At 54.0% G+C, this 19,142-nt stretch overlaps 18 non-coding genes and 1 pseudogene across 18 annotated transcripts; all 19 read right to left on the bottom strand.

Annotated features, from left to right (window-relative positions):
• Positions 1–92: 92 nt before the first annotated feature.
• Positions 93–211, bottom strand: LOC146366802 (5S ribosomal RNA). Its single transcript, XR_014798409.1, has one exon. It is a non-coding gene; the product is annotated as a 5S ribosomal RNA (ribosomal RNA).
• A 929-nt stretch (positions 212–1,140) lies between these two features.
• LOC146366803 (5S ribosomal RNA) lies at positions 1,141–1,259 on the bottom strand (annotated as a pseudogene).
• A 929-nt stretch (positions 1,260–2,188) lies between these two features.
• On the bottom strand, positions 2,189–2,307 carry LOC146366804 (5S ribosomal RNA). The gene has a single exon (XR_014797783.1). It is a non-coding gene; the product is annotated as a 5S ribosomal RNA (ribosomal RNA).
• An 890-nt stretch (positions 2,308–3,197) lies between these two features.
• LOC146366805 (5S ribosomal RNA) lies at positions 3,198–3,316 on the bottom strand. The gene has a single exon (XR_014797784.1). It is a non-coding gene; the product is annotated as a 5S ribosomal RNA (ribosomal RNA).
• A 929-nt stretch (positions 3,317–4,245) lies between these two features.
• On the bottom strand, positions 4,246–4,364 carry LOC146366806 (5S ribosomal RNA). The gene has a single exon (XR_014798410.1). It is a non-coding gene; the product is annotated as a 5S ribosomal RNA (ribosomal RNA).
• Positions 4,365–5,293: 929 nt separating this feature from the next.
• LOC146366807 (5S ribosomal RNA) lies at positions 5,294–5,412 on the bottom strand. Its single transcript, XR_014798412.1, has one exon. It is a non-coding gene; the product is annotated as a 5S ribosomal RNA (ribosomal RNA).
• Positions 5,413–6,341: 929 nt separating this feature from the next.
• LOC146366808 (5S ribosomal RNA) lies at positions 6,342–6,460 on the bottom strand. The gene has a single exon (XR_014798413.1). It is a non-coding gene; the product is annotated as a 5S ribosomal RNA (ribosomal RNA).
• Positions 6,461–7,389: 929 nt separating this feature from the next.
• LOC146366809 (5S ribosomal RNA) lies at positions 7,390–7,508 on the bottom strand. The gene has a single exon (XR_014797885.1). It is a non-coding gene; the product is annotated as a 5S ribosomal RNA (ribosomal RNA).
• A 929-nt stretch (positions 7,509–8,437) lies between these two features.
• LOC146366810 (5S ribosomal RNA) lies at positions 8,438–8,556 on the bottom strand. Its single transcript, XR_014797785.1, has one exon. It is a non-coding gene; the product is annotated as a 5S ribosomal RNA (ribosomal RNA).
• Positions 8,557–9,485: 929 nt separating this feature from the next.
• On the bottom strand, positions 9,486–9,604 carry LOC146366811 (5S ribosomal RNA). Its single transcript, XR_014797786.1, has one exon. It is a non-coding gene; the product is annotated as a 5S ribosomal RNA (ribosomal RNA).
• A 929-nt stretch (positions 9,605–10,533) lies between these two features.
• LOC146366812 (5S ribosomal RNA) lies at positions 10,534–10,652 on the bottom strand. Its single transcript, XR_014797886.1, has one exon. It is a non-coding gene; the product is annotated as a 5S ribosomal RNA (ribosomal RNA).
• Positions 10,653–11,581: 929 nt separating this feature from the next.
• LOC146366813 (5S ribosomal RNA) lies at positions 11,582–11,700 on the bottom strand. The gene has a single exon (XR_014797787.1). It is a non-coding gene; the product is annotated as a 5S ribosomal RNA (ribosomal RNA).
• Positions 11,701–12,629: 929 nt separating this feature from the next.
• On the bottom strand, positions 12,630–12,748 carry LOC146366814 (5S ribosomal RNA). The gene has a single exon (XR_014797789.1). It is a non-coding gene; the product is annotated as a 5S ribosomal RNA (ribosomal RNA).
• A 929-nt stretch (positions 12,749–13,677) lies between these two features.
• Positions 13,678–13,796, bottom strand: LOC146366815 (5S ribosomal RNA). Its single transcript, XR_014798414.1, has one exon. It is a non-coding gene; the product is annotated as a 5S ribosomal RNA (ribosomal RNA).
• A 929-nt stretch (positions 13,797–14,725) lies between these two features.
• Positions 14,726–14,844, bottom strand: LOC146366816 (5S ribosomal RNA). The gene has a single exon (XR_014798415.1). It is a non-coding gene; the product is annotated as a 5S ribosomal RNA (ribosomal RNA).
• A 929-nt stretch (positions 14,845–15,773) lies between these two features.
• Positions 15,774–15,892, bottom strand: LOC146366817 (5S ribosomal RNA). Its single transcript, XR_014797887.1, has one exon. It is a non-coding gene; the product is annotated as a 5S ribosomal RNA (ribosomal RNA).
• Positions 15,893–16,821: 929 nt separating this feature from the next.
• LOC146366818 (5S ribosomal RNA) lies at positions 16,822–16,940 on the bottom strand. Its single transcript, XR_014797790.1, has one exon. It is a non-coding gene; the product is annotated as a 5S ribosomal RNA (ribosomal RNA).
• A 929-nt stretch (positions 16,941–17,869) lies between these two features.
• On the bottom strand, positions 17,870–17,988 carry LOC146366819 (5S ribosomal RNA). Its single transcript, XR_014797952.1, has one exon. It is a non-coding gene; the product is annotated as a 5S ribosomal RNA (ribosomal RNA).
• Positions 17,989–18,917: 929 nt separating this feature from the next.
• On the bottom strand, positions 18,918–19,036 carry LOC146366820 (5S ribosomal RNA). The gene has a single exon (XR_014798416.1). It is a non-coding gene; the product is annotated as a 5S ribosomal RNA (ribosomal RNA).
• Positions 19,037–19,142: the final 106 nt, after the last annotated feature.

A 19,142-nucleotide genomic window follows, 5' to 3' on the forward strand; every position in this document is an offset into this window, starting at 1 on the left:
AATGTCGTTTATGTGCCCTCATTAATGGGCAGCTGCTTTGGGTCTTTCAACACCCTCCTTCTCTGGATCAAAAGCAGTTCAATGACATGAAAAGCTTACGGCACCTGGTATTCCCAGGCGGTCTCCCATCCAAGTACTAACCAAGCCCAACCCTGCTTAGCTTCCGAGATCAGACGAGAGCGGGCGTGCTCAGGGTGGTATGGCCGTAAGCTGCAGACCTCAGCACAAAGTGTCAATTTATGGAATCAAGTGGTGAGTTGGGCAGTACTTGAAGTTACGAAACACAACCCTCCAATTTAACTACATTGTTAATGGTAACTGCATGGTTGCCTAATACCCTAACCCAAGGACTCAATTTTGCTTTTAACCAGCAGTACAGGCCCTGGTTTGGTGTAGATGGCCTCCACCAGCAGCACAGGACCTGGTGTGGTGTAGGTGGCCTCAGCCAGAAGCAAAGGCCCTGGTGGGGTGTATATGGCCTAAGCCAGAGCCACAGGCCCTGTTGTGGTGTAGATGGACTAAGCCAGCAGCGCAAGCCCTCGTGTAATGTAGATGGCCTCAGCCAGAAGCACAGGCCCTGGTGTGGTGTAGTTGGCCTCATCCAGTAGAGCAAGCCCTCGTGTGATGTATATGGCCTCATCCAGCAGCACAGGCCCTGGTGTGATTAAAATGGCCTCAACCAGCAACACAGGCCCTGGTGTGGGGTAGATGGCTTCAGCCAGAGCCACAGGCCCTGGTGTGGTGTAGTTGGCCTCAGCCAGAGCCACAGAACCTGGTGTGGTGTTGGTGGCCAAAGCCAGGAGCACAGGCCGTGGTGTGTTGTAGATGGCCTCAGCTAGCAGCACAGGACCTGGTGAGGTGGAGGTGGCTTCTTCCTGAAACTCAGGCCCTGGTGTGTTGTAGATGGCCTCAGCCGGAAGCACCGGTCCTCAGCCAGATGCACACGCCCTGGTGTAATTTAGATGACCTATCTTAGCAGCAAAGGCCCCGGTGTGGTGCGGATGGCCTCACCTGGCAGCACAAGACATTGCTGAAAACAGCCAAAAGGAATGTCGTTTATGTGCCCTCATTAATGGGCAGCTGCTTTGGGTCTTTCAACACCCTCCTTCTCTGGATCAAAAGCAGTTCAATGACATGAAAAGCTTACGGCACCTGGTATTCCCAGGCTGTCTCCCATCCAAGTACTAACCAAGCCCAACCCTGCTTAGCTTCCGAGATCAGACGAGAGCGGGCGTGCGCAGGGTGGTATGGCCGTAAGCTGCAGACCTCAGCACAAAGTGTCAATTTATGGAATCAAGTGGTGAGTTGGGCAGTACTTGAAGTTACGAAACACAACCCTCCAATTTAACTACATTGTTAATGGTAACTGCATGGTTGCCTAATACTCTAACCCAAGGACTCAATTTATCTTTTAACCAGCAGTACAGGCCCTGGTTTGGTGTAGATGGCCTCCACCAGCAGCACAGGACCTGGTGTGGTGTAGGTGGCCTCAGCCAGAAGCAAAGGCCCTGGTGGGGTGTATATGGCCTAAGCCAGAGCCACAGGCCCTGGTGTGGTGTAGATGGACTAAGCCAGCAGCGCAAGCCCTCGTGTAATGTAGATGGCCTCAGCCAGAAGCACAGGCCCTGGTGTGGTGTAGTTGGCCTCATCCAGTAGAGCAAGCCCTCGTGTGATGTATATGGCCTCATCCAGCAGCACAGGCCCTGGTGTGATTAAAATGGCCTCAACCAGCAACACAGGCCCTGGTGTGGGGTAGATGGCTTCAGCCAGAGCCACAGGCCCTGGTGTGGTGTAGTTGGCCTCAGCCAGAGCCACAGAACCTGGTGTGGTGTAGGTGGCCAAAGCCAGGAGCACAGGCCGTGGTGTGTTGTAGATGGCCTCAGCTAGCTGCACAGGACCTGGTGAGGTGGAGGTGGCTTCTTCCTGCAACTCAGGCCCTGGTGTGTTGTAGATGTTCTCAGCCGGAAGCAACGGTCCTCAGCCAGATGCAGACGTCCTGGTGTAATTTAGATGACCTATCATAGCAGCACAGGCCCCGGTGTGGTGCGGATGGCCTCACCTGGCAGCACAAGACATTGCTGAAAACAGCCAAAAGGAATGTCGTTTATGTGCCCTCATTAATGGGCAGCTGCTTTGGGTCTTTCAACACCCTCCTTCTCTGGATCAAAAGCAGTTCAATGACATGAAAAGCTTACAGCACCTGGTATTCCCAGGCGGTCTCCCATCCAAGTACTAACCAAGCCCAACCCTGCTTAGCTTCCGAGATCAGACGAGAGCGGGCGTGCTCAGGGTGGTATGGCCGTAAGCTGCAGACCTCAGCACAAAGTGTCAATTTATGGAATCAAGTGGTGAGTTGGGCAGTACTTGAAGTTACGAAACACAACCCTCCAATTTAACTACATTGTTAATGGTAACTGCATGGTTGCCTAATACTCTAACCCAAGGACTCAATTTATCTTTTAACCAGCAGCACAGGACCTGGTGTGGTGTAGGTGGCCTCAGCCAGAAGCAAAGGCCCTGGTGGGGTGTATATGGCCTAAGCCAGAGCCACAGGCCCTGGTGTGGTGTAGATGGACTAAGCCAGCAGCGCAAGCCCTCGTGTAATGTAGATGGCCTCAGCCAGAAGCACAGGCCCTGGTGTGGTGTAGTTGGCCTCATCCAGTAGAGCAAGCCCTCGTGTGATGTATATGGCCTCATCCAGCAGCACAGGCCCTGGTGTGATTAAAATGGCCTCAACCAGCAACACAGGCCCTGGTGTGGGGTAGATGGCTTCAGCCAGAGCCACAGGCCCTGGTGTGGTGTAGTTGGCCTCAGCCAGAGCCACAGAACCTGGTGTGGTGTTGGTGGCCAAAGCCAGGAGCACAGGCCGTGGTGTGTTGTAGATGGCCTCAGCTAGCAGCACAGGACCTGGTGAGGTGGAGGTGGCTTCTTCCTGCAACTCAGGCCCTGGTGTGTTGTAGAAGGCCTCAGCCGGAAGCACCGGTCCTCAGCCAGATGCACACGCCCTGGTGTAATTTAGATGACCTATCTTAGCAGCACAGGCCCCGGTGTGGTGCGGATGGCCTCACCTGGCAGCACAAGACATTGCTGAAAACAGCCAAAAGGAATGTCGTTTATGTGCCCTCATTAATGGGCAGCTGCTTTGGGTCTTTCAACACCCTCCTTCTCTGGATCAAAAGCAGTTCAATGACATGAAAAGCTTACAGCACCTGGTATTCCCAGGCGGTCTCCCATCCAAGTACTAACCAAGCCCAACCCTGCTTAGCTTCCGAGATCAGACGAGAGCGGGCGTGCTCAGGGTGGTATGGCCGTAAGCTGCAGACCTCAGCACAAAGTGTCAATTTATGGAATCAAGTGGTGAGTTGGGCAGTACTTGAAGTTACGAAACACAACCCTCCAATTTAACTACATTGTTAATGGTAACTGCATGGTTGCCTAATACTCTAACCCAAGGACTCAATTTAGCTTTTAACCAGCAGTACAGGCCCTGGTTTGGTGTAGATGGCCTCCACCAGCAGCACAGGACCTGGTGTGGTGTAGGTGGCCTCAGCCAGAAGCAAAGGCCCTGGTGGGGTGTATATGGCCTAAGCCAGAGCCACAGGCCCTGGTGTGGTGTAGATGGACTAAGCCAGCAGCGCAAGCCCTCGTGTAATGTAGATGGCCTCAGCCAGAAGCACAGGCCCTGGTGTGGTGTAGTTGGCCTCATCCAGTAGAGCAAGCCCTCGTGTGATGTATATGGCCTCATCCAGCAGCACAGGCCCTGGTGTGAATAAAATGGCCTCAACCAGCAACACAGGCCCTGGTGTGGGGTAGATGGCTTCAGCCAGAGCCACAGGCCCTGGTGTGGTGTAGTTGGCCTCAGCCAGAGCCACAGAACCTGGTGTGGTGTTGGTGGCCAAAGCCAGGAGCACAGGCCGTGGTGTGTTGTAGATGGCCTCAGCTAGCAGCACAGGACCTGGTGAGGTGGAGGTGGCTTCTTCCTGAAACTCAGGCCCTGGTGTGTTGTAGATGGCCTCAGCCGGAAGCACCGTTCCTCAGCCAGATGCACACACCCTGGTGTAATTTAGATGACCTATCTTAGCAGCACAGGCCCCGGTGTGGTGCGGATGGCCTCACCTGGCAGCACAAGACATTGCTGAAAACAGCCAAAAGGAATGTCGTTTATGTGCCCTCATTAATGGGCAGCTGCTTTGGGTCTTTCAACACCCTCCTTCTCTGGATCAAAAGCAGTTCAATGACATGAAAAGCTTACGGCACCTGGTATTCCCAGGCGGTCTCCCATCCAAGTACTAACCAAGCCCAACCCTGCTTAGCTTCCGAGATCAGACGAGAGCGGGCGTGCTCAGGGTGGTATGGCCGTAAGCTGCAGACCTCAGCACAAAGTGTCAATTTATGGAATCAAGTGGTGAGTTGGGCAGTACTTGAAGTTACGAAACACAACCCTCCAATTTAACTACATTGTTAATGGTAACTGCATGGTTGCCTAATACCCTAACCCAAGGACTCAATTTTGCTTTTAACCAGCAGTACAGGCCCTGGTTTGGTGTAGATGGCCTCCACCAGCAGCACAGGACCTGGTGTGGTGTAGGTGGCCTCAGCCAGAAGCAAAGGCCCTGGTGGGGTGTATATGGCCTAAGCCAGAGCCACAGGCCCTGTTGTGGTGTAGATGGACTAAGCCAGCAGCGCAAGCCCTCGTGTAATGTAGATGGCCTCAGCCAGAAGCACAGGCCCTGGTGTGGTGTAGTTGGCCTCATCCAGTAGAGCAAGCCCTCGTGTGATGTATATGGCCTCATCCAGCAGCACAGGCCCTGGTGTGATTAAAATGGCCTCAACCAGCAACACAGGCCCTGGTGTGGGGTAGATGGCTTCAGCCAGAGCCACAGGCCCTGGTGTGGTGTAGTTGGCCTCAGCCAGAGCCACAGAACCTGGTGTGGTGTTGGTGGCCAAAGCCAGGAGCACAGGCCGTGGTGTGTTGTAGATGGCCTCAGCTAGCAGCACAGGACCTGGTGAGGTGGAGGTGGCTTCTTCCTGAAACTCAGGCCCTGGTGTGTTGTAGATGGCCTCAGCCGGAAGCACCGGTCCTCAGCCAGATGCACACGCCCTGGTGTAATGTAGATGACCTATCTTAGCAGCAAAGGCCCCGGTGTGGTGCGGATGGCCTCACCTGGCAGCACAAGACATTGCTGAAAACAGCCAAAAGGAATGTCGTTTATGTGCCCTCATTAATGGGCAGCTGCTTTGGGTCTTTCAACACCCTCCTTCTCTGGATCAAAAGCAGTTCAATGACATGAAAAGCTTACGGCACCTGGTATTCCCAGGCGGTCTCCCATCCAAGTACTAACCAAGCCCAACCCTGCTTAGCTTCCGAGATCAGACGAGAGCGGGCGTGCTCAGGGTGGTATGGCCGTAAGCTGCAGACCTCAGCACAAAGTGTCAATTTATGGAATCAAGTGGTGAGTTGGGCAGTACTTGAAGTTACGAAACACAACCCTCCAATTTAACTACATTGTTAATGGTAACTGCATGGTTGCCTAATACTCTAACCCAAGGACTCAATTTAGCTTTTAACCAGCAGTACAGGCCCTGGTTTGGTGTAGATGGCCTCCACCAGCAGCACAGGACCTGGTGTGGTGTAGGTGGCCTCAGCCAGAAGCAAAGGCCCTGGTGGGGTGTATATGGCCTAAGCCAGAGCCACAGGCCCTGGTGTGGTGTAGATGGACTAAGCCAGCAGCGCAAGCCCTCGTGTAATGTAGATGGCCTCAGCCAGAAGCACAGGCCCTGGTGTGGTGTAGTTGGCCTCATCCAGTAGAGCAAGCCCTCGTGTGATGTATATGGCCTCATCCAGCAGCACAGGCCCTGGTGTGAATAAAATGGCCTCAACCAGCAACACAGGCCCTGGTGTGGGGTAGATGGCTTCAGCCAGAGCCACAGGCCCTGGTGTGGTGTAGTTGGCCTCAGCCAGAGCCACAGAACCTGGTGTGGTGTTGGTGGCCAAAGCCAGGAGCACAGGCCGTGGTGTGTTGTAGATGGCCTCAGCTAGCAACACAGGACCTGGTGAGGTGGAGGTGGCTTCTTCCTGAAACTCAGGCCCTGGTGTGTTGTAGATGGCCTCAGCCGGAAGCACCGTTCCTCAGCCAGATGCACACACCCTGGTGTAATTTAGATGACCTATCTTAGCAGCACAGGCCCCGGTGTGGTGCGGATGGCCTCACCTGGCAGCACAAGACATTGCTGAAAACAGCCAAAAGGAATGTCGTTTATGTGCCCTCATTAATGGGCAGCTGCTTTGGGTCTTTCAACACCCTCCTTCTCTGGATCAAAAGCAGTTCAATGACATGAAAAGCTTACGGCACCTGGTATTCCCAGGCGGTCTCCCATCCAAGTACTAACCAAGCCCAACCCTGCTTAGCTTCCGAGATCAGACGAGAGCGGGCGTGCTCAGGGTGGTATGGCCGTAAGCTGCAGACCTCAGCACAAAGTGTCAATTTATGGAATCAAGTGGTGAGTTGGGCAGTACTTGAAGTTACGAAACACAACCCTCCAATTTAACTACATTGTTAATGGTAACTGCATGGTTGCCTAATACCCTAACCCAAGGACTCAATTTTGCTTTTAACCAGCAGTACAGGCCCTGGTTTGGTGTAGATGGCCTCCACCAGCAGCACAGGACCTGGTGTGGTGTAGGTGGCCTCAGCCAGAAGCAAAGGCCCTGGTGGGGTGTATATGGCCTAAGCCAGAGCCACAGGCCCTGTTGTGGTGTAGATGGACTAAGCCAGCAGCGCAAGCCCTCGTGTAATGTAGATGGCCTCAGCCAGAAGCACAGGCCCTGGTGTGGTGTAGTTGGCCTCATCCAGTAGAGCAAGCCCTCGTGTGATGTATATGGCCTCATCCAGCAGCACAGGCCCTGGTGTGATTAAAATGGCCTCAACCAGCAACACAGGCCCTGGTGTGGGGTAGATGGCTTCAGCCAGAGCCACAGGCCCTGGTGTGGTGTAGTTGGCCTCAGCCAGAGCCACAGAACCTGGTGTGGTGTTGGTGGCCAAAGCCAGGAGCACAGGCCGTGGTGTGTTGTAGATGGCCTCAGCTAGCAGCACAGGACCTGGTGAGGTGGAGGTGGCTTCTTCCTGAAACTCAGGCCCTGGTGTGTTGTAGATGGCCTCAGCCGGAAGCACCGGTCCTCAGCCAGATGCACACGCCCTGGTGTAATTTAGATGACCTATCTTAGCAGCAAAGGCCCCGGTGTGGTGCGGATGGCCTCACCTGGCAGCACAAGACATTGCTGAAAACAGCCAAAAGGAATGTCGTTTATGTGCCCTCATTAATGGGCAGCTGCTTTGGGTCTTTCAACACCCTCCTTCTCTGGATCAAAAGCAGTTCAATGACATGAAAAGCTTACGGCACCTGGTATTCCCAGGCGGTCTCCCATCCAAGTACTAACCAAGCCCAACCCTGCTTAGCTTCCGAGATCAGACGAGAGCGGGCGTGCGCAGGGTGGTATGGCCGTAAGCTGCAGACCTCAGCACAAAGTGTCAATTTATGGAATCAAGTGGTGAGTTGGGCAGTACTTGAAGTTACGAAACACAACCCTCCAATTTAACTACATTGTTAATGGTAACTGCATGGTTGCCTAATACTCTAACCCAAGGACTCAATTTATCTTTTAACCAGCAGTACAGGCCCTGGTTTGGTGTAGATGGCCTCCACCAGCAGCACAGGACCTGGTGTGGTGTAGGTGGCCTCAGCCAGAAGCAAAGGCCCTGGTGGGGTGTATATGGCCTAAGCCAGAGCCACAGGCCCTGGTGTGGTGTAGATGGACTAAGCCAGCAGCGCAAGCCCTCGTGTAATGTAGATGGCCTCAGCCAGAAGCACAGGCCCTGGTGTGGTGTAGTTGGCCTCATCCAGTAGAGCAAGCCCTCGTGTGATGTATATGGCCTCATCCAGCAGCACAGGCCCTGGTGTGATTAAAATGGCCTCAACCAGCAACACAGGCCCTGGTGTGGGGTAGATGGCTTCAGCCAGAGCCACAGGCCCTGGTGTGGTGTAGTTGGCCTCAGCCAGAGCCACAGAACCTGGTGTGGTGTAGGTGGCCAAAGCCAGGAGCACAGGCCGTGGTGTGTTGTAGATGGCCTCAGCTAGCTGCACAGGACCTGGTGAGGTGGAGGTGGCTTCTTCCTGCAACTCAGGCCCTGGTGTGTTGTAGATGTTCTCAGCCGGAAGCAACGGTCCTCAGCCAGATGCAGACGCCCTGGTGTAATTTAGATGACCTATCATAGCAGCACAGGCCCCGGTGTGGTGCGGATGGCCTCACCTGGCAGCACAAGACATTGCTGAAAACAGCCAAAAGGAATGTCGTTTATGTGCCCTCATTAATGGGCAGCTGCTTTGGGTCTTTCAACACCCTCCTTCTCTGGATCAAAAGCAGTTCAATGACATGAAAAGCTTACAGCACCTGGTATTCCCAGGCGGTCTCCCATCCAAGTACTAACCAAGCCCAACCCTGCTTAGCTTCCGAGATCAGACGAGAGCGGGCGTGCTCAGGGTGGTATGGCCGTAAGCTGCAGACCTCAGCACAAAGTGTCAATTTATGGAATCAAGTGGTGAGTTGGGCAGTACTTGAAGTTACGAAACACAACCCTCCAATTTAACTACATTGTTAATGGTAACTGCATGGTTGCCTAATACCCTAACCCAAGTACTCAATTTTGCTTTTAACCAGCAGTACAGGCCCTGGTTTGGTGTAGATGGCCTCCACCAGCAGCACAGGACCTGGTGTGGTGTAGGTGGCCTCAGCCAGAAGCAAAGGCCCTGGTGGGGTGTATATGGCCTAAGCCAGAGCCACAGGCCCTGTTGTGGTGTAGATGGACTAAGCCAGCAGCGCAAGCCCTCGTGTAATGTAGATGGCCTCAGCCAGAAGCACAGGCCCTGGTGTGGTGTAGTTGGCCTCATCCAGTAGAGCAAGCCCTCGTGTGATGTATATGGCCTCATCCAGCAGCACAGGCCCTGGTGTGATTAAAATGGCCTCAACCAGCAACACAGGCCCTGGTGTGGGGTAGATGGCTTCAGCCAGAGCCACAGGCCCTGGTGTGGTGTAGTTGGCCTCAGCCAGAGCCACAGAACCTGGTGTGGTGTTGGTGGCCAAAGCCAGGAGCACAGGCCGTGGTGTGTTGTAGATGGCCTCAGCTAGCAGCACAGGACCTGGTGAGGTGGAGGTGGCTTCTTCCTGCAACTCAGGCCCTGGTGTGTTGTAGAAGGCCTCAGCCGGAAGCACCGGTCCTCAGCCAGATGCACACGCCCTGGTGTAATTTAGATGACCTATCTTAGCAGCACAGGCCCCGGTGTGGTGCGGATGGCCTCACCTGGCAGCACAAGACATTGCTGAAAACAGCCAAAAGGAATGTCGTTTATGTGCCCTCATTAATGGGCAGCTGCTTTGGGTCTTTCAACACCCTCCTTCTCTGGATCAAAAGCAGTTCAATGACATGAAAAGCTTACAGCACCTGGTATTCCCAGGCGGTCTCCCATCCAAGTACTAACCAAGCCCAACCCTGCTTAGCTTCCGAGATCAGACGAGAGCGGGCGTGCTCAGGGTGGTATGGCCGTAAGCTGCAGACCTCAGCACAAAGTGTCAATTTATGGAATCAAGTGGTGAGTTGGGCAGTACTTGAAGTTACGAAACACAACCCTCCAATTTAACTACATTGTTAATGGTAACTGCATGGTTGCCTAATACTCTAACCCAAGGACTCAATTTAGCTTTTAACCAGCAGTACAGGCCCTGGTTTGGTGTAGATGGCCTCCACCAGCAGCACAGGACCTGGTGTGGTGTAGGTGGCCTCAGCCAGAAGCAAAGGCCCTGGTGGGGTGTATATGGCCTAAGCCAGAGCCACAGGCCCTGGTGTGGTGTAGATGGACTAAGCCAGCAGCGCAAGCCCTCGTGTAATGTAGATGGCCTCAGCCAGAAGCACAGGCCCTGGTGTGGTGTAGTTGGCCTCATCCAGTAGAGCAAGCCCTCGTGTGATGTATATGGCCTCATCCAGCAGCACAGGCCCTGGTGTGAATAAAATGGCCTCAACCAGCAACACAGGCCCTGGTGTGGGGTAGATGGCTTCAGCCAGAGCCACAGGCCCTGGTGTGGTGTAGTTGGCCTCAGCCAGAGCCACAGAACCTGGTGTGGTGTTGGTGGCCAAAGCCAGGAGCACAGGCCGTGGTGTGTTGTAGATGGCCTCAGCTAGCAGCACAGGACCTGGTGAGGTGGAGGTGGCTTCTTCCTGAAACTCAGGCCCTGGTGTGTTGTAGATGGCCTCAGCCGGAAGCACCGGTCCTCAGCCAGATGCACACGCCCTGGTGTAATTTAGATGACCTATCTTAGCAGCAAAGGCCCCGGTGTGGTGCGGATGGCCTCACCTGGCAGCACAAGACATTGCTGAAAACAGCCAAAAGGAATGTCGTTTATGTGCCCTCATTAATGGGCAGCTGCTTTGGGTCTTTCAACACCCTCCTTCTCTGGATCAAAAGCAGTTCAATGACATGAAAAGCTTACGGCACCTGGTATTCCCAGGCGGTCTCCCATCCAAGTACTAACCAAGCCCAACCCTGCTTAGCTTCCGAGATCAGACGAGAGCGGGCGTGCGCAGGGTGGTATGGCCGTAAGCTGCAGACCTCAGCACAAAGTGTCAATTTATGGAATCAAGTGGTGAGTTGGGCAGTACTTGAAGTTACGAAACACAACCCTCCAATTTAACTACATTGTTAATGGTAACTGCATGGTTGCCTAATACTCTAATCCAAGGACTCAATTTATCTTTTAACCAGCAGTACAGGCCCTGGTTTGGTGTAGATGGCCTCCACCAGCAGCACAGGACCTGGTGTGGTGTAGGTGGCCTCAGCCAGAAGCAAAGGCCCTGGTGGGGTGTATATGGCCTAAGCCAGAGCCACAGGCCCTGGTGTGGTGTAGATGGACTAAGCCAGCAGCGCAAGCCCTCGTGTAATGTAGATGGCCTCAGCCAGAAGCACAGGCCCTGGTGTGGTGTAGTTGGCCTCATCCAGTAGAGCAAGCCCTCGTGTGATGTATATGGCCTCATCCAGCAGCACAGGCCCTGGTGTGATTAAAATGGCCTCAACCAGCAACACAGGCCCTGGTGTGGGGTAGATGGCTTCAGCCAGAGCCACAGGCCCTGGTGTGGTGTAGTTGGCCTCAGCCAGAGCCACAGAACCTGGTGTGGTGTAGGTGGCCAAAGCCAGGAGCACAGGCCGTGGTGTGTTGTAGATGGCCTCAGCTAGCTGCACAGGACCTGGTGAGGTGGAGGTGGCTTCTTCCTGCAACTCAGGCCCTGGTGTGTTGTAGATGTTCTCAGCCGGAAGCAACGGTCCTCAGCCAGATGCAGACGCCCTGGTGTAATTTAGATGACCTATCATAGCAGCACAGGCCCCGGTGTGGTGCGGATGGCCTCACCTGGCAGCACAAGACATTGCTGAAAACAGCCAAAAGGAATGTCGTTTATGTGCCCTCATTAATGGGCAGCTGCTTTGGGTCTTTCAACACCCTCCTTCTCTGGATCAAAAGCAGTTCAATGACATGAAAAGCTTACAGCACCTGGTATTCCCAGGCGGTCTCCCATCCAAGTACTAACCAAGCCCAACCCTGCTTAGCTTCCGAGATCAGACGAGAGCGGGCGTGCTCAGGGTGGTATGGCCGTAAGCTGCAGACCTCAGCACAAAGTGTCAATTTATGGAATCAAGTGGTGAGTTGGGCAGTACTTGAAGTTACGAAACACAACCCTCCAATTTAACTACATTGTTAATGGTAACTGCATGGTTGCCTAATACCCTAACCCAAGTACTCAATTTTGCTTTTAACCAGCAGTACAGGCCCTGGTTTGGTGTAGATGGCCTCCACCAGCAGCACAGGACCTGGTGTGGTGTAGGTGGCCTCAGCCAGAAGCAAAGGCCCTGGTGGGGTGTATATGGCCTAAGCCAGAGCCACAGGCCCTGTTGTGGTGTAGATGGACTAAGCCAGCAGCGCAAGCCCTCGTGTAATGTAGATGGCCTCAGCCAGAAGCACAGGCCCTGGTGTGGTGTAGTTGGCCTCATCCAGTAGAGCAAGCCCTCGTGTGATGTATATGGCCTCATCCAGCAGCACAGGCCCTGGTGTGATTAAAATGGCCTCAACCAGCAACACAGGCCCTGGTGTGGGGTAGATGGCTTCAGCCAGAGCCACAGGCCCTGGTGTGGTGTAGTTGGCCTCAGCCAGAGCCACAGAACCTGGTGTGGTGTTGGTGGCCAAAGCCAGGAGCACAGGCCGTGGTGTGTTGTAGATGGCCTCAGCTAGCAGCACAGGACCTGGTGAGGTGGAGGTGGCTTCTTCCTGCAACTCAGGCCCTGGTGTGTTGTAGAAGGCCTCAGCCGGAAGCACCGGTCCTCAGCCAGATGCACACGCCCTGGTGTAATTTAGATGACCTATCTTAGCAGCACAGGCCCCGGTGTGGTGCGGATGGCCTCACCTGGCAGCACAAGACATTGCTGAAAACAGCCAAAAGGAATGTCGTTTATGTGCCCTCATTAATGGGCAGCTGCTTTGGGTCTTTCAACACCCTCCTTCTCTGGATCAAAAGCAGTTCAATGACATGAAAAGCTTACAGCACCTGGTATTCCCAGGCGGTCTCCCATCCAAGTACTAACCAAGCCCAACCCTGCTTAGCTTCCGAGATCAGACGAGAGCGGGCGTGCTCAGGGTGGTATGGCCGTAAGCTGCAGACCTCAGCACAAAGTGTCAATTTATGGAATCAAGTGGTGAGTTGGGCAGTACTTGAAGTTACGAAACACAACCCTCCAATTTAACTACATTGTTAATGGTAACTGCATGGTTGCCTAATACTCTAACCCAAGGACTCAATTTAGCTTTTAACCAGCAGTACAGGCCCTGGTTTGGTGTAGATGGCCTCCACCAGCAGCACAGGACCTGGTGTGGTGTAGGTGGCCTCAGCCAGAAGCAAAGGCCCTGGTGGGGTGTATATGGCCTAAGCCAGAGCCACAGGCCCTGGTGTGGTGTAGATGGACTAAGCCAGCAGCGCAAGCCCTCGTGTAATGTAGATGGCCTCAGCCAGAAGCACAGGCCCTGGTGTGGTGTAGTTGGCCTCATCCAGTAGAGCAAGCCCTCGTGTGATGTATATGGCCTCATCCAGCAGCACAGGCCCTGGTGTGAATAAAATGGCCTCAACCAGCAACACAGGCCCTGGTGTGGGGTAGATGGCTTCAGCCAGAGCCACAGGCCCTGGTGTGGTGTAGTTGGCCTCAGCCAGAGCCACAGAACCTGGTGTGGTGTTGGTGGCCAAAGCCAGGAGCACAGGCCGTGGTGTGTTGTAGATGGCCTCAGCTAGCAGCACAGGACCTGGTGAGGTGGAGGTGGCTTCTTCCTGAAACTCAGGCCCTGGTGTGTTGTAGATGGCCTCAGCCGGAAGCACCGTTCCTCAGCCAGATGCACACACCCTGGTGTAATTTAGATGACCTATCTTAGCAGCACAGGCCCCGGTGTGGTGCGGATGGCCTCACCTGGCAGCACAAGACATTGCTGAAAACAGCCAAAAGGAATGTCGTTTATGTGCCCTCATTAATGGGCAGCTGCTTTGGGTCTTTCAACACCCTCCTTCTCTGGATCAAAAGCAGTTCAATGACATGAAAAGCTTACGGCACCTGGTATTCCCAGGCGGTCTCCCATCCAAGTACTAACCAAGCCCAACCCTGCTTAGCTTCCGAGATCAGACGAGAGCGGGCGTGCTCAGGGTGGTATGGCCGTAAGCTGCAGACCTCAGCACAAAGTGTCAATTTATGGAATCAAGTGGTGAGTTGGGCAGTACTTGAAGTTACGAAACACAACCCTCCAATTTAACTACATTGTTAATGGTAACTGCATGGTTGCCTAATATCCTAACCCAAGGACTCAATTTTGCTTTTAACCAGCAGTACAGGCCCTGGTTTGGTGTAGATGGCCTCCACCAGCAGCACAGGACCTGGTGTGGTGTAGGTGGCCTCAGCCAGAAGCAAAGGCCCTGGTGGGGTGTATATGGCCTAAGCCAGAGCCACAGGCCCTGTTGTGGTGTAGATGGACTAAGCCAGCAGCGCAAGCCCTCGTGTAATGTAGATGGCCTCAGCCAGAAGCACAGGCCCTGGTGTGGTGTAGTTGGCCTCATCCAGTAGAGCAAGCCCTCGTGTGATGTATATGGCCTCATCCAGCAGCACAGGCCCTGGTGTGATTAAAATGGCCTCAACCAGCAACACAGGCCCTGGTGTGGGGTAGATGGCTTCAGCCAGAGCCACAGGCCCTGGTGTGGTGTAGTTGGCCTCAGCCAGAGCCACAGAACCTGGTGTGGTGTTGGTGGCCAAAGCCAGGAGCACAGGCCGTGGTGTGTTGTAGATGGCCTCAGCTAGCAGCACAGGACCTGGTGAGGTGGAGGTGGCTTCTTCCTGAAACTCAGGCCCTGGTGTGTTGTAGATGGCCTCAGCCGGAAGCACCGGTCCTCAGCCAGATGCACACGCCCTGGTGTAATGTAGATGACCTATCTTAGCAGCAAAGGCCCCGGTGTGGTGCGGATGGCCTCACCTGGCAGCACAAGACATTGCTGAAAACAGCCAAAAGGAATGTCGTTTATGTGCCCTCATTAATGGGCAGCTGCTTTGGGTCTTTCAACACCCTCCTTCTCTGGATCAAAAGCAGTTCAATGACATGAAAAGCTTACGGCACCTGGTATTCCCAGGCGGTCTCCCATCCAAGTACTAACCAAGCCCAACCCTGCTTAGCTTCCGAGATCAGACGAGAGCGGGCGTGCTCAGGGTGGTATGGCCGTAAGCTGCAGACCTCAGCACAAAGTGTCAATTTATGGAATCAAGTGGTGAGTTGGGCAGTACTTGAAGTTACGAAACACAACCCTCCAATTTAACTACATTGTTAATGGTAACTGCATGGTTGCCTAATACTCTAACCCAAGGACTCAATTTAGCTTTTAACCAGCAGTACAGGCCCTGGTTTGGTGTAGATGGCCTCCACCAGCAGCACAGGACCTGGTGTGGTGTAGGTGGCCTCAGCCAGAAGCAAAGGCCCTGGTGGGGTGTATATGGCCTAAGCCAGAGCCACAGGCCCTGTTGTGGTGTAGATGGACTAAGCCAGCAGCGCAAGCCCTCGTGTAATGTAGATGGCCTCAGCCAGAAGCACAGGCCCTGGTGTGGTGTAGTTGGCCTCATCCAGTAGAGCAAGCCCTCGTGTGATGTATATGGCCTCATCCAGCAGCACAGGCCCTGGTGTGAATAAAATGGCCTCAACCAGCAACACAGGCCCTGGTGTGGGGTAGATGGCTTCAGCCAGAGCCACAGGCCCTGGTGTGGTGTAGTTGGCCTCAGCCAGAGCCACAGAACCTGGTGTGGTGTTGGTGGCCAAAGCCAGGAGCACAGGCCGTGGTGTGTTGTAGATGGCCTCAGCTAGCAGCACAGGACCTGGTGAGGTGGAGGTGGCTTCTTCCTGAAACTCAGGCCCTGGTGTGTTGTAGATGGCCTCAGCCGGAAGCACCGGTCCTCAGCCAGATGCACACGCCCTGGTGTAATTTAGATGACCTATCTTAGCAGCAAAGGCCCCGGTGTGGTGCGGATGGCCTCACCTGGCAGCACAAGACATTGCTGAAAACAGCCAAAAGGAATGTCGTTTATGTGCCCTCATTAATGGGCAGCTGCTTTGGGTCTTTCAACACCCTCCTTCTCTGGATCAAAAGCAGTTCAATGACATGAAAAGCTTACGGCACCTGGTATTCCCAGGCGGTCTCCCATCCAAGTACTAACCAAGCCCAACCCTGCTTAGCTTCCGAGATCAGACGAGAGCGGGCGTGCGCAGGGTGGTATGGCCGTAAGCTGCAGACCTCAGCACAAAGTGTCAATTTATGGAATCAAGTGGTGAGTTGGGCAGTACTTGAAGTTACGAAACACAACCCTCCAATTTAACTACATTGTTAATGGTAACTGCATGGTTGCCTAATACTCTAATCCAAGGACTCAATTTATCTTTTAACCAGCAGTACAGGCCCTGGTTTGGTGTAGATGGCCTCCACCAGCAGCACAGGACCTGGTGTGGTGTAGGTGGCCTCAGCCAGAAGCAAAGGCCCTGGTGGGGTGTATATGGCCTAAGCCAGAGCCACAGGCCCTGGTGTGGTGTAGATGGACTAAGCCAGCAGCGCAAGCCCTCGTGTAATGTAGATGGCCTCAGCCAGAAGCACAGGCCCTGGTGTGGTGTAGTTGGCCTCATCCAGTAGAGCAAGCCCTCGTGTGATGTATATGGCCTCATCCAGCAGCACAGGCCCTGGTGTGATTAAAATGGCCTCAACCAGCAACACAGGCCCTGGTGTGGGGTAGATGGCTTCAGCCAGAGCCACAGGCCCTGGTGTGGTGTAGTTGGCCTCAGCCAGAGCCACAGAACCTGGTGTGGTGTAGGTGGCCAAAGCCAGGAGCACAGGCCGTGGTGTGTTGTAGATGGCCTCAGCTAGCTGCACAGGACCTGGTGAGGTGGAGGTGGCTTCTTCCTGCAACTCAGGCCCTGGTGTGTTGTAGATGTTCTCAGCCGGAAGCAACGGTCCTCAGCCAGATGCAGACGCCCTGGTGTAATTTAGATGACCTATCATAGCAGCACAGGCCCCGGTGTGGTGCGGATGGCCTCACCTGGCAGCACAAGACATTGCTGAAAACAGCCAAAAGGAATGTCGTTTATGTGCCCTCATTAATGGGCAGCTGCTTTGGGTCTTTCAACACCCTCCTTCTCTGGATCAAAAGCAGTTCAATGACATGAAAAGCTTACAGCACCTGGTATTCCCAGGCGGTCTCCCATCCAAGTACTAACCAAGCCCAACCCTGCTTAGCTTCCGAGATCAGACGAGAGCGGGCGTGCTCAGGGTGGTATGGCCGTAAGCTGCAGACCTCAGCACAAAGTGTCAATTTATGGAATCAAGTGGTGAGTTGGGCAGTACTTGAAGTTACGAAACACAACCCTCCAATTTAACTACATTGTTAATGGTAACTGCATGGTTGCCTAATACCCTAACCCAAGTACTCAATTTTGCTTTTAACCAGCAGTACAGGCCCTGGTTTGGTGTAGATGGCCTCCACCAGCAGCACAGGACCTGGTGTGGTGTAGGTGGCCTCAGCCAGAAGCAAAGGCCCTGGTGGGGTGTATATGGCCTAAGCCAGAGCCACAGGCCCTGTATTGGTGTAGATGGACTAAGCCAGCAGCGCAAGCCCTCGTGTAATGTAGATGGCCTCAGCCAGAAGCACAGGCCCTGGTGTGGTGTAGTTGGCCTCATCCAGTAGAGCAAGCCCTCGTGTGATGTATATGGCCTCATCCAGCAGCACAGGCCCTGGTGTGATTAAAATGGCCTCAACCAGCAACACAGGCCCTGGTGTGGGGTAGATGGCTTCAGCCAGAGCCACAGGCCCTGGTGTGGTGTAGTTGGCCTCAGCCAGAGCCACAGAACCTGGTGTGGTGTTGGTGGCCAAAGCCAGGAGCACAGGCCGTGGTGTGTTGTAGATGGCCTCAGCTAGCAGCACAGGACCTGGTGAGGTGGAGGTGGCTTCTTCCTGCAACTCAGGCCCTGGTGTGTTGTAGAAGGCCTCAGCCGGAAGCACCGGTCCTCAGCCAGATGCACACGCCCTGGTGTAATTTAGATGACCTATCTTAGCAGCACAGGCCCCGGTGTGGTGCGGATGGCCTCACCTGGCAGCACAAGACATTGCTGAAAACAGCCAAAAGGAATGTCGTTTATGTGCCCTCATTAATGGGCAGCTGCTTTGGGTCTTTCAACACCCTCCTTCTCTGGATCAAAAGCAGTTCAATGACATGAAAAGCTTACAGCACCTGGTATTCCCAGGCAGTCCCCCATCCAAGTACTAACCAAGCCCAACCCTGCTTAGCTTCCGAGATCAGACGAGAGCGGGCGTGCTCAGGGTGGTATGGCCGTAAGCTGCAGACCTCAGCACAAAGTGTCAATTTATGGAATCAAGTGGTGAGTTGGGCAGTACTTGAAGTTACGAAACACAACCCTCCAATTTAACTACATTGTTAATGGTAACTGCATGGTTGCCTAATACTCTAACCCAAGGACTCAATTTAGCTTTTAACCAGCAGTACAGGCCCTGGTTTGGTGTAGATGGCCTCCACCAGCAGCACAGGACCTGGTGTGGTGTAGGTGGCCTCAGCCAGAAGCAAAGGCCCTGGTGGGGTGTATATGGCCTAAGCCAGAGCCACAGGCCCTGGTGTGGTGTAGATGGACTAAGCCAGCAGCGCAAGCCCTCGTGTAATGTAGATGGCCTCAGCCAGAAGCACAGGCCCTGGTGTGGTGTAGTTGGCCTCATCCAGTAGAGCAAGCCCTCGTGTGATGTATATGGCCTCATCCAGCAGCACAGGCCCTGGTGTGAATAAAATGGCCTCAACCAGCAACACAGGCCCTGGTGTGGGGTAGATGGCTTCAGCCAGAGCCACAGGCCCTGGTGTGGTGTAGTTGGCCTCAGCCAGAGCCACAGAACCTGGTGTGGTGTTGGTGGCCAAAGCCAGGAGCACAGGCCGTGGTGTGTTGTAGATGGCCTCAGCTAGCAGCACAGGACCTGGTGAGGTGGAGGTGGCTTCTTCCTGAAACTCAGGCCCTGGTGTGTTGTAGATGGCCTCAGCCGGAAGCACCGTTCCTCAGCCAGATGCACACACCCTGGTGTAATTTAGATGACCTATCTTAGCAGCACAGGCCCCGGTGTGGTGCGGATGGCCTCACCTGGCAGCACAAGACATTGCTGAAAACAGCCAAAAGGAATGTCGTTTATGTGCCCTCATTAATGGGCAGCTGCTTTGGGTCTTTCAACACCCTCCTTCTCTGGATCAAAAGCAGTTCAATGACATGAAAAGCTTACGGCACCTGGTATTCCCAGGCGGTCTCCCATCCAAGTACTAACCAAGCCCAACCCTGCTTAGCTTCCGAGATCAGACGAGAGCGGGCGTGCTCAGGGTGGTATGGCCGTAAGCTGCAGACCTCAGCACAAAGTGTCAATTTATGGAATCAAGTGGTGAGTTGGGCAGTACTTGAAGTTACGAAACACAACCCTCCAATTTAACTACATTGTTAATGGTA

This window comes from Perissodus microlepis, chromosome 18 (genome assembly GCF_051167445.1).
Source record: "Perissodus microlepis isolate ML-2025 ecotype Zambia chromosome 18, ASM5116744v1, whole genome shotgun sequence".
NCBI lineage: Eukaryota > Metazoa > Chordata > Actinopteri > Cichliformes > Cichlidae > Perissodus > Perissodus microlepis.